This window comes from Pogona vitticeps, chromosome 5 (assembly GCF_051106095.1).
Source record: "Pogona vitticeps strain Pit_001003342236 chromosome 5, PviZW2.1, whole genome shotgun sequence".
Lineage (NCBI taxonomy): Eukaryota > Metazoa > Chordata > Lepidosauria > Squamata > Agamidae > Pogona > Pogona vitticeps.
In genome coordinates, this window is record NC_135787.1 from 74,601,691 (window position 1) to 74,614,874 (window position 13,184).

Below are 13,184 nucleotides of genomic sequence, written 5' to 3' on the forward strand. Positions count from 1 at the left end.
GGGTTTTCTAGTTATTTTCTGAAATGATTTAAAAGTCTCTTCCTCTGGTGATGTTCTGGGATTGTGTAGCCAGACCAAAGCCTCACAGATGGTAGGGCACTTAACCCCATCAGCTGTACACATACCAGGTGGTCTTAGTTGGCCCCTTTCCCAGGAAGTTCAGTGGGGATTCAAACTCCCAATCCTTGGCTTTTCAAACACTTGTCCTCAGGTCCTTTGAGAAAGTTTGTAACACAAATTTTCTAGGTGGGTTTATTTAATTGCATTTATATTCTCTGTTTTCTCCAAAGAGTGCAAGACCATAGTTCTTCCCATTTCCCCATTTTTATCCTTACAACAGTCCTGTGAGTTTGGTCAGACTGAGGAATAGCACCTGACTCAAACTTATCTGCTGAGTTCCATGGCTTTTGGAATTTGAATATAGAAATCCTTTGTCTACAGACCTGATTGGATTAATGTTCTGATATGATTGACAGATTCTGATTATTTTAAAATAAGACTCATACTTTAAAAGAGTTTCCCCATATCCGAGTAGAAGTCTCTTATTTGTGAAATATTGACTTGGAACTTACCATATGGGTTTTTTTGGTTGTTTCATATGATATAGTTTTTGCTATGGGGTAGAAAATGTTCTGGACTATAATTCCCATCTTTCCTCACTCTTGCCTGCACTAGATATGGCTGTTGCGAATCCTCATCCAATAGTTGCTGGTGGTCCACAGGCCACTCCTCTCCAGTTTAGAAGATCCTGATTACAGATCCATCATGTATATGATAGAAGTAGGAACATGCAACACATTTTCGCCAAGGAAAAAAACTGTATCTAAAGAGTCTGTTGTGTTTCTATTGTACTTACAACTATAAGCCCATAGTTTCATTGCCAGCAGGCAGAATATAGTGTAACCCATTACACTGCAGGTATTTAAATTTTTGAAAACCAAGGATGCCAGGTGCACGCCCATGGGTCTGCCTCCCTCCCTCCCTCCCTCCTAGTAGCTTGCTTCCTGCTCTACACAGCAATTGCATTCAACCCCTTTAGTTTCAGTCGTGAGTGACAGAATCCTGTGTGGAGAGGGGCCGAGTCGCATGCACACACAGGAGGGAAGTAATGTGCGAGAGAGGCTGAGCCCTTCCCAGCAAGGCTGAAAATTAGAGGACACACTGGTGTAAAGGAAGGTGTCATAGTCTTCTGTTGTTATGCGCTCTCATACCAGTTCCAATGCATTAGGACCCTGTAAAATAGTCTAAGAAAGAAAGAAAGAAAGAAAGAAAGAAAGAAAGAAAGAAAGAAAGAAAGAAAGAAAGAAAGAAAGAAAGAAAGAAAGAAAGAAAGAAAGATCCTATTATTAACAGCCCTGGTCCAGACCTGCAAACTCAGGGCTGGGGTTCCTTTATTTAAGCTATGAAAACGAACTCTTATTCAGCTTTCCTCTTTCCTTATTCAGCTTTCCCCTTCAACTTCTTCCACCATTATGTTTTTTTACTGACTCTTGTCTTCTCATGGTATTCCCAAAGTACGATAGCTTTGGTTTAGTAATTTTTTTACTTTTTCCAAAACATCAGGCTTGATTTGCTGTATGGCCCACTTACTTGTGTTTATAGTATCCATAAAGCACTCTTCTAACATCCACACTTCAAATGATTTGTTGCTGTTGTTGTCTGTCAGTTTTCTTCATTGTCCAGCTATCACGCAGTAGTTGGGAATACCATCGTATGAATGATTTTGGCCTTGGTCTCCAATGACACATCCTTAATCTTGAGGATCTTTTCTAGTTATTTTATAACAACTCTTCCAAGGTCCTGTTGTATTTTGATTTCTTGGCTGCAGTCAGCATTTAGAGTGATGATTGAACCAAGGTATTATACAAAATATTTTGATATTATCAGCATTAAAGTTATATGATTTTTTCCTTATGGTTTTTGTCTTGCTAACATTCACCTGTAATTGTCCTTTTGCATCTTTTTCTTCTTCCTCATCAGTAGCTGTTTCAAGTCATTGTTGTTTTCTTCTAGTGCTATAATATAATCTGTATATCTTAAATTGTTGATGTTTCTCCCTCCCGTTTTCACTCCTCTGTCTGAATCTAATCCAGCTTTCCATATGATATACAGTGTTCTGCAGTGTCATACAGTTAGGGAGATAAAATACACCCTTGTCTGACAGCTCTGTCAGTTGGAAACAATTCTATTTCTACATATTCAGTTCTTAACAATAGCTTCTGGTACAGAGTATAGATTTCATAACAGCACAAGCAAATGGTGTAGTACATCCAGTCTTTTCAGAACAATCCAGAGCTTTTCATGAACCTGATTCAGAGTCTTTGCTTTAATAAAGTATAGGCTGATATTCTTCTGAAATTGTTGGTATGCTGTCAAAAACGTGTATTTGCCACGAAGTCTCTCATGCATCTTCCTCTACTGAAACAAGACTGAGCATTTGGCATTACTCATTCCATACATGGCAAGAATCTTTCTTGCAAAATCAGGAACATGCTTGCTTGGAACATTAATACAGTGGTTTTATAGTTATGACTAAATGTCACTACGTACTCTGCCAACCCTGATAAAATAAATTTTCCTTTACAAATCTGTGAATTTGGGGGGGAAAGGACTTTAGCAAGAATGCTAAAATGAATTCATTATTTCTGGTGCCTAAAGTAGCTTATTTACTTTCATCATTTCCCACACTGTGCTAGAGATTTTTTTTTCCTTTGGAAAAACTATGATTCATTTATAGTTGGCCTTAAACGTCTTGCTTTATACTTTTTATATAATTCTGGTTTAGCTATGAAGTGAATTTCCTGAAAAACACAGAAATACTCAGTCATATTTGGATCATCCATCTGTGAAAGAAAACCATTCCTCAGGAACATTCTCCAGTCAGGAACGAGCACTTAAATTGCAAGGAATATGACTTCATGCAGAGATACAGGAATGACTTTCAAGCCATCCCATTTCAAAGGATCAGAGAATAGGTTTTCGGTCTTTAGACTTTGGAAGTCCAGTGCAGAGCACTTTAACTCAAAAGGTAACACTGGATTCACTGGGACTGACTCCTGTATATCCTTCCTGGCATAGGTTGAAATTCTGTATGGTGGGATTTGGGCAAGTGTACTGGGGACTGCAGAGGCAGGCATGGATGGAGCAATCCGGATAATGGCTTGGATGCAGCATCATACTAGTGTTACAGCATGACAGAACTTTCTTCCCCTTTTCTATTCCCCTGCAGTGCTCTGGACTGCCCAGAAACTTACCTTGAAGAGTTTTTAGATTCATGGGGGACTGCAGTGCAGAGTAGATATTATTCCACTCCTGTTTCTACTGACAGAAGTACAGAAGTGAGAAAGGACCTCTGAGAGCATTTAAATCTACAATCATTTTTCCAATACCAGCACTGCCCGCACTCACTTATCATATATCAACATACTTGGCTATCCCAAGCTTTCTTGATTTCAGCCTTCTAAATTGGGAAGTATGGGAGGAATTGTTTTTCTTGTTGCTAAAGTAATATGAGTCAGAAACTACAGTACTTATTGTAGTACAAATTGCCCAGAGATCTACCGGGTATATCCTGGTCTACATTTTGCCCACCCTGAAGTAGAGGTTGCTCCTCCTTCTGCTTAGTATCAGACAGAAAATTGTATTCAGAGAAAATGGTACAGGTCGTATATTCAACCAGACAGTTTACAAGATAAATTGGCCATTTATGAGCTGTATTCTCCACTATTGCTAATAATCAAAACCACAAGAGCATTCTTGCATGCTAATTTTAGAAGTTAAATGGTTCAGATTCTTTAGAGGACTTGCTCCTACAGATGTAGAAAGCCCTGAATATACAGTATTGAGCACAGAATCCAGCTAGCTTCTACCTTCTTTTGTACATGTTGTATGGTACAATGTCGTGCTTGTGTCATTTGTATTTTGTTCATTTGACATGTTCTGGAAACTGTGTTGGTCTAAGACTAATACAGATGAATATCATTTTGACACTGGGAGTAACAGCAAATGAACCAGACAGTGTTGTAAAGGGTAATTAGCTACTCCTAGGAAGATCTAGCCATAGTTTGTGTGCATCTACAGAATTTTATCATTTTAAGGACAATGTAGGCAGTTTCCTGATATGGTCACTACCTTTAATGCATACTGAAAAGAAGTGGTTGTTAAGCTGTGCTATCCTAATGTAATGTCTGCTGTGCTTCTTTAAATGTTACAAGGAATGGAATAAACACAGTAGTTTTCTCAGCAGCAGTAGCAGCTGCTGCTGAGGCATATAATAGTTAATGGTGAAGTTGCTTTGGGACCATTATTAAATGTCTTTATATCTTCAGACAAATCCGAATGGTGGTACAGGAGGTACTTCATTTGCTGTGGGGATAGGGTAAAGATGAGTTAGGTCTCTCAAACGTTTGCATCTGAGATGAAGAGAAGCCTAGAAATGTAGATTTGGGTAAATTCACCTGCAATATTTAAATATCAGAATTACCAGTGCTATTCTATTGCATCGGGGTAAAATGATTTTTTAAAATTGAAAATGTGTGTTCCGCAATTCAGTAGTCTACATGTAAAACTTATCCTGCCTACCTAAAGAAGGAAGCGAACAGAGTAAATAAAATAGATACTGTTGTTACATGTTAAAAATACTTGGAGGTGAGTGGGAGTGAGTTCTCATTTAAGAAAGTTCTGAAATATGCTGAGTGGCATCTGAAAATATGGGCTGCAGTCCGCCAAATACAGCTTGTAGCTCTTGAACACACTTCCAGACTTTTTCTTGTTTTGTCTAAGGAATGTCACTAAACTCCATTCTCAGTATATTTTGATTCCTTGACTTCCCTGATAGCAAGTATGGTTTACAGCAAAGATCAGCATATTTTTCACCTGTTAGATAAACACAGGCTTCAATCAAATGCGTTAGATAGTGTATGTTTTCTGCTGTGTTGTGATAAGCTTGGAAATTAAACTATTTTATTAAATAATGCTGCAGAACAATTGCCAGATGGTAGCTATAGATTCACAAGCCAGTTCTAAGTGTTCACATCATGTTTGTATAGTTTCGTTGATGTAGAACTAAGTGCTGCTATGGCCACAGACATATTAGACTTTAGAGGAAAACATCTAGAAAACTAATCTTCCTTCCTTCCTCCATGAACAGAGTGAAAATCATGCTGCTTGCATTGAATTTATCTTCCTGGTAGTATCTGCTTTGTCTAATGTAATGACCTTGTGCTAATGAGTATTTTCATACAATACCTCATGAAAGCTCACATGAGTGAGGATAGCAGGATGAGATCCTCAGGGATCTGGGATAGCACCTCCTCCCCATTATGGTGGAAGCAGAATTAAACTGCTACTTAATGCATAACGCAGAATACAAAAAATATGTAGAATGCATGTATCCCTTATTTTCTACAGGTTACAGAATTTAAGTACACTATGGGTAATTCAGCATTTGGGTTATGATGGAATAAAATATCTTTTTCTGTGCAGGGTCTTTTCTTTAATACAGTGGTGATAATTTATTAGAAATATAGCATGGGTTTTTAACATACGAATCATTAGAGCAATGACATACATCTAAATATGTATCTAAATTATATCTATTGGCCATCTCTCTTTTTTTTTTTTAAGTAAAAGCATAATGTTTTCAAAATTCAAACCTATAATGGGGAAATGTTCATTCAAAGATCTTTTTCTTTTGTAATTTTTTTCTTTTGTAACTACCAGCAAAACAAAATTCCATAAACTGCTATCAGTAACTTGAAAAAAAAAATAGCTTAGCAAGTAGTGAAGACTTGGACTCACAAATATCACACTTCAGTTTTGATTTAAATGCAGGAGATTTGTCATAGCAAACAAAGCAGCTGTTATTTTTTTTTAAAAAAAATCTGTTTTATTCTACAGCAGGGGTGGTCAGTATGCAGCCTGTGGTCCCCAGGGCCATTTTTGCAGCATCAGTGGCTCCCAGACCCCCTACACACCACATATTCTTTTTTTAAAAAACATATTTTGTTCAGAAGGGCCCTGTGTGACTTCTAGGAGACTAGGGGGCAATTTTGCTGTGTTTTGAGAGGCCCCAACACCCCTGGGCCCTCCATATACCACCCACAGATTTACTTTTTAAATTAATGTTTGGCTACTAGAGGGCAAGAAATGTTTTTTGTATTAAACTCAGTTCCTAGTTAACAGAAATCTGTTGTTGTTACCTTTAAAATATATACCGTATTTGCCGGTGTATAAGGCGACTGGGCATATAAGACGACCCCCCCAACATTCTCACTCAGAATGTAGAGTTTGTTATATACTTGCTGTATAAGACTACCCCCTCTTCCACATGCGTGATTCTGCTTTGGCTGCATCATGGGGAGAGTTCCTTTTGCCCCTTTTGGTTCCTTTTCGGAGAGAGCCAGGGTTTGCTGGAAGAAGGAACAGCAGAGAGGCAGCAGCCATTTTGAGAAGCAGCAGCCGTGTGGTCCCATCTCAAAATGGCTGCCGCCTCTCTGCTGTTCCCGACAGTCAGCTGTTCGGTGCTAGAGTCATGCTGTTCCCAGGCTAGGAGTGGGGCTCTACTCGGTCTTACTATCAGGTAAGTGACTTTGCTGGGAGAGAAGGAGGGTTTGCTGGACATGCACCCGGCGTACAAGACGACCCCCCCACTTGGAGGCATTTTTTCAGGGCCAAAAAGTCATCTTGTACGCCGACAAATATGGTAACCATCTCTTTAACACTGAAAAAAAGAAATGTGCAAATCAGTCATTTTAGCTCAACGTCACTGAGAGTACTGCCCTTGGATCACTAGCAAACCTGCAAAGTGGTGCTGGGTTCCACTGTGGTTAGTTAACTTTGCCTTTCAGTAGGTGTGGGCAAGATCCATGGCTCATGTTTGTAGCTGAAGAACCTTTCTGGGCTGCACCAGCTCCTTCAAATGAAATTATCGGAAGTGATGTCACTTTTCAAAAAAATGCTTCTGTGTTCTTTGCTTTGTTTTTTTATTGGCATTTTGCAAAAATGGGGGACATCCTAGAAAAGAATCACACCCACTAGAAGTGTAATTCTTCTGTTGTGGGAGATTTTTTTTTAAAAAAATTGGAGAATAACTCAGATAAGACACTCAATACATAGAAGCAGGGCTTCCTTAGGTGCTATAAGACATATTCCATCATAGCACAATGGGATAGGCATTCTCCTAACTTCTAGTTTGACTCCTAGTCTCTTAGCCACTGCAGTCCATCAACTTTAGCTTAGATTTATGCTTCTTCATTGATTGTAACAGACAAAGGTTTCTTATTGTAATGTAGAGGGCTTTTAAAAAAAAACTCACCTTAAATTGTCAAGAATGTTGTATCTTCTACTTTACATCTTGAGCACAAAAGGAGAACTGAAGAATAACATTTCATTACAAAGCTCCATATAATGCAAAATGTTACATTTCAACAATTGATGAGGAATTATAAGCATATTTTTTTTAAAAAAAAGTAGTGGGTCAACCTCTGTGCTGTAGTGTAGAGCCATGATGTTTCCGACATTGTCCCTTTAAATATCATCTTGAGCAAGAAGTGTGAACATTGATGTGACTTGCTTTCTAAGCATCTGCCAACTGCTTCCCTTATTTGTGTGCGATATTTTAAGCCTGTCTTCCACGGCTGATATTTGTGTCCTGCCTGCCTTTCTAAATTCAGCTGATACCTGTTGGCCTCATTATATCTTTCCTAAAATACTCCCTGACTTGGGCACAACTGGACTGAAACCCAAACAGTGGCTAAACAAAAACAAAACAGCTTCAGTACATTGTGGTAAGGGAAGCAGCCAGAGAGTGGAGGGTTAATTGAGTGATTGATTTGATTTTTATTCCCTCCCTCTTTCTCACAAATATTGGGACTCAAGCTGTGTGAATCCTCACTAATTCTTTTTCTGCTCTCTTCTTCCATGCTTTTCTGGGATTCAGAGAAAGGTAAGGTATTTCTGTCTCTGTCTCTCTTTCTCTTTCTCTGCTGTGGGAGGGGAAGGAGGGGTTGCTTTTTGTATTTCATCGCTGACATTAGTTGTTGCCTTGCAAATCATGATGAAGCAAGCATGTTTCTCAGTTATAGTTCTCAACAATTATCAGATGAATTTTCAAACTCCTTCTGGGATCTTCCTCCTTGCAGGAATTCAATGCCAAAAAGATAACCGTAAAAATAGAGATGTTCCCTTCTCCATATCATGAAAGAAGAGGAACCCTTTCTCTCAAATGGGACTTGCAAAGTCCTAGACTGGCATCCCCCTAACCCTTTCAGACTCCAGATTGCTCCTCCAACCAGCATTGGAACCATGGTGCTGCGGATGACAGAGGATGGATGCCCAGCCCATCAGATACACACAGGTTAGGGAAGGGTCTCCTAGATATTCAGAACCTGCCCCACCCGTACAACTAAACGAAACTGCTGGGTTTTTACAGTCTCACCCCATGTATAGTCCAGGAGATGAGAAGAAAAGCTGCCTGGCTTAGAACAAGTCTGCAGCCAATGAGTCACAGGTTTTTTGTGTGTTTTTTTGAGGCGAGATGACCATTTAATTAGAGGCAAAGAAGGAAGCCCAAGTTGCCTTCCTATACCTTGTCTGGTCTGCTTCTGGGGCAAGATTTGCATTTCTTCAGGAACAATCTGTGTCCTTACCGTCTTCCAGAGTATGGGAACCAGCTTGTCAGTATTCATTTCAATGTCACACATCCTCTGCCCCACAGAGAGATTAAGTTTGTACTATAGATAACTAATAGAAACCTTGTCATGGGGAAAGGGCAATACAAATATCTAATTTGCTCAAGGACTTAATACGTTCCTATGTCTTTTATTCTTAGAAGTCACAAATATTTGGCACTAAAAAGAGAAAATAATCTGAACATGTGAATACTTTGAAGCATTAATTGCTTTTGACTGGCTGCATAGAATGCATTCGTTTAGAGAAATGTGAGAACATTTATTGCAGTTGCAACTGTACAGCCAAAGGTTATATCCTTAATGTTTATCAGAAATTATCCTAGGATGGGCCAGTGGTGACATCATCATTTCCTCTTTAGTTCTCAGAATCTGTGCTTAGTTGGTGTCCCCTGATAGCAGTGGGCACAAGAACACAGTAGCAGAGGGCCATGTCCTATGTGATTCTTCAGAGCTAGGGGGGAAATGCACAGCAGGACATTGAATGTAGGCTTCCTAGCTCACTGATATTCTTAGCTTTTTACAGATTTGAAAAAAGAACAGGGTGTTTGGTGGTGGTGGCTTTTTCCTCAGCAAAGGCCATGAAACATTCTCCGTTAATGTCAGGTTAGAATATCAGAGGGGTAACTTGATAAGACGCCTTTGCCTAGCCAAAGTTACTCCAGGTGTGTTGCAGTAAGACACCTGTCAGCCAGTGACCATGGTGGCTGGGGATAATGGGGGTTGTAATTCAACATATCTGAAGAGTGCAAAGTGGGGGAAAGATGCAATAAAACTTCCGTTGTTTGGAAGAAATTATGTAAGTTCACATAACTTGGCTTTTTGTCGGACATTTTCTCTCTTTTTGGCACATTATATACACATAGTACTGAATGTGGCTCTGCAGTTTTTAATATATCAAAACTCTTATGGAAAGAGAAAACTTTGTCTGGCCTTTCTCTCAGTCCCGCCACCTTCACAGGTGTGTTTGGTGAGGACACAAGAGAGGGCCTTCTCTGTTGCTGCTCCCAGACTTTGGAACTCCCTCCCACAAGAGGCTAGGCTGGCCCCATCTTTGCTGTCCTTCCGCAAGCAGCCAAAGACCTTTGTCTTCATGCAAGCTTTTCCCTGTTGACTGGCTAAATGAGTGTGATTTTTAGATGGATTTTATGCATTACTTGCTTTGACCATGTTTTTAGTACTGCTTGTGTTTACCATATCTCAGAGTTGTATTTGTTTGATCTTTTTTAGTATTTGTGTACTTACTATTTTTTTAGCTTTAAACATTGTCTTTTAATGATGCAAGCTGCCTTGGGTCCTCTTTAAGGAGAAAAACAGAGTAAAATTATCTCCAAAAATTTTAATAATTTATTTTATTTTTAGTGCTGCTCTTCTCCCTCCCCCAATCTGTGATATTCTGACATGAGCATCTTAAATTAAGAGGATGTATCTTACAGCTGATCAACAAAACCAGTCCATAATAGCATTTTGCTGTTTCCCTCTCTCTTAATCAATTTATTGTTCTGGCTTTGATTCAGGATATCTCATGGTGTTGTTATATGAGTCCTCTGTTGAGGATAGGCCAAACCCCCTCCTCAACTTTAAAGAAAGGAACCCCCAGATCCTGCTGACCCTGAACCCTTGAGGCTAAAACCCCAGAGGAAGATAGTCCAGTGCCTGAATCAGGAGGCTGGGCTGCCTTCCAACCCGACTTTGAGAAATGATTTTTATTTTGTTGTTGTGGGTTTTTCGGGCTCTTTGGCTGTGTTCTGAAGGTTGTTCTTCCTAATGTTTCGCCAGTCTCTGTGGCCGGCATCTTCAGAGGACAGCACTCTGAGTGGTGTCCTCTGAAGATGCTGGCCACAAAGACCGTCGAAATGTCAGGTAGAACAACCTTCAGAACATGGCCAAAGAGCCCGAAAAACCCACAACAACCATTAGATCCTGGCCGTGATTTTTATGTTGTTTAAAGAAAACGGAACAGGGCTTCGCAGATGCTACAAAATCATGCTCTAAGTTAATGTTTGGCAGCTATTTTTAAATAGCGACCTCATTATAAATTAAGAAATGTCAGGGCTCAATATCTTACCTTTTGCCTATTTGCTCACTTCTGTAACAGCCAGCATCAAAAAAGCCTTCAGCCAGATCGCAGCATCATGGTCAATACATATGTCCTTGTTTTACACAATTATCTCTCTGGGCACAAAAATCTTGCAGAACTGTGTGCCTGAGGCAAGCAAAACCATGCTATCTCTTAGATGATTAATTACAAAACAAAAGCAGGCTCATTTGCCAAATATATATTGAGGAAAACTCATGTTAAAATAAACAGAAGATATTTTCTTCTTAAGAGGGCTGCTGTGCTTCTAAAGACATATTCATTGTCTTGTCTAGCTGGGCCCTTTGTAGTCCCTGAAGTCTGAAACATGTTCAAATCATCACCCCTCCACCACCGAGCTTGACAGTTGGTATGTGGTGCTGATGTGTTTGGTTTTCACCAGACATGGTGCTGTGCATTATGGCCCAACATCTCCACTTTGGTCTCATCTGTCCAAAGAACATTGTTCCAGAAATCTTGTGGTCTGTCCAGATGCAGCTTTGCAAACCTAAGTCGTGCTGCTATGTTCTTTTTAGAGAGAAGAGTTTTTTTTTCCTGGCAACCCTTCCAAACAAACCATACTTGTGCAGTCTTTTTCTAGTTTTACTGTTATGAACTTTATCATTTAACATGCTAACTGAGGCCTGCAGAGTCTGAAATACAACTCCTGGGTTTTTGCAATTTTTCTGAGCATTGCACAGTGTGACCTTGAGGTGAATTTGCTTGGACGTCTACTCCTGGGAAGATTGGCAACTGTCTTGAACATTTTCCACTTGTGAATAATTTTCCTCACTGTAGAATGATGGACTTTAAATTGTTTGGAAATGACCTTATAACCCTTCCCAGATTGGTGGGCAGTAGCAATTGTTTCTCTATGGTCATTGCTGATGTGTTTCCTCTTTGGAAGCACATCAGCAATGTGTTAACACACACCTAAATGATCCATACCAGCAAACTGCTAGAACTTCAGCTTTTATAAAGGTAGTTACACTTGCTGATGATCAATTACTCAAGGGCATTTGATTAGCAGCATCTGATTGCTACTTAGCCTCTTAATTCCTATGGAAGCAGTAAGGGTGTACTTAATTTTTCACCTATGGCTTCTCCATTTTGGCATTATTTTTGTTAAATAAATCATGACATGGTGTAATATGTCATGTGTTGTTGTTCATCTGAAGTTGTATTCAGCTAATTTTCAGACCTGCTAAGGACCAGATCATTTTTATTATGTCCTGATTCATATAACTATAGAATTCAAAGAGGCTGTACTTGCTTTTTTACATGACTATATGAATCAGCTTGAAATATACTGGATTAGAATTGAGGCAAACATGGCAGTTGACCGAAGAAAGATATTCCCAGTTCAGGGGGAAGGATAAGAAAGCAAAGCTGAAGGATCTAGTGAGATGTTTGGTGCTGAATATTGCATGCTGTGCAGAGTCATCATTACCCTCTTGGCCTCCCCATCCTTTGCACAGGAGATTCCCATTGTCATGAACTGCAAAAGCAATGGACCTTGATGAGAATACAGGGACAATGTGAAATTATGCTCTCTTATGTTTCACGGGGAAGAGAAGTGCTTGGGCACAGCAGGCGTTGAACTCGGTAGATCCTCTTTAGTAGCATTTAAAAGGATCTCCGCCCCAGATGAGTACCTTCATGAGCTGTGGCTATGGATTTTCCTAGTGGTTGGAAGCAACAGGTTCTAAGGAACAGCATGACCTGTAACACCTTGTTTTGGGAAACAATGAGTGCCAAACAATGTTGTTTTTTCAAAGTAATATAACATTACTTCTGTGATGTTTTGGAGGTTAACTTTGAGGAGTCTAATATTTTTCTACTTTTAAATTTTGTTTCTGAAACAAAACAATCAATGATAATAGATTAAAAACTAACACGTTAGCAATGTGATAGTAATATAATATGTAATACCTAATACATTATTTGAAGAAGAAGAAGAAGAAGAAGAAGAAGAAGAAGAAGAAGAAGAAGAAGAAGAAGAAGCGAGTAGAAAACAACACCTAACCCGTTGTTTTCAAAAATCATTTTATAATTTATGGTTTTTCTTAAACTGTTTGATCAGATCAAGTATTGAAATAATAATAATAATAATAATAATAATAATAATAATAATAATAATAATAATAATAATAATAATAATAATAATAATAATAATAATAATAATAATTTGTTTATTTATTTATATTGAGCTCTATACCAGAGCGCATTCCAGTAGTCAAAAACAGTTAAAAAACAACCATAACATAATTACAATGATAAAAACATACAGTAAGCAATTATCATTCAATAAAGCAATAAACAATCAAAATAGCTATAATAATAATATAATTAAAGTACAGTAATTCTATACCAATAATTAAAACCACCCTATCTGCTGGACTTTGCTGGTAGAAAAGATC

At 38.8% G+C, this 13,184-nt stretch overlaps 1 protein-coding gene across 23 annotated transcripts in view; it reads left to right on the forward strand.

The window, feature by feature from the left end:
* APBB2 (amyloid beta precursor protein binding family B member 2) overlaps positions 1 to 13,184 on the forward strand; it is a 216,824-nt gene that overhangs the window by 180,372 nt on the left and 23,268 nt on the right. Inside the window, exon 1 of one of the 23 annotated variants that reach the window (XM_078393997.1) lies at positions 6,472 to 7,945. The exons of 21 other annotated variants lie outside the window; for them this stretch is intronic. The gene's annotated coding sequence lies outside the window, so the exon portion shown is untranslated. Of the gene's footprint in view, positions 1 to 6,471; positions 7,946 to 13,184 lie in introns of those variants that run through there. One more of the 23 variants, XM_078393998.1, reaches the window with a different exon arrangement.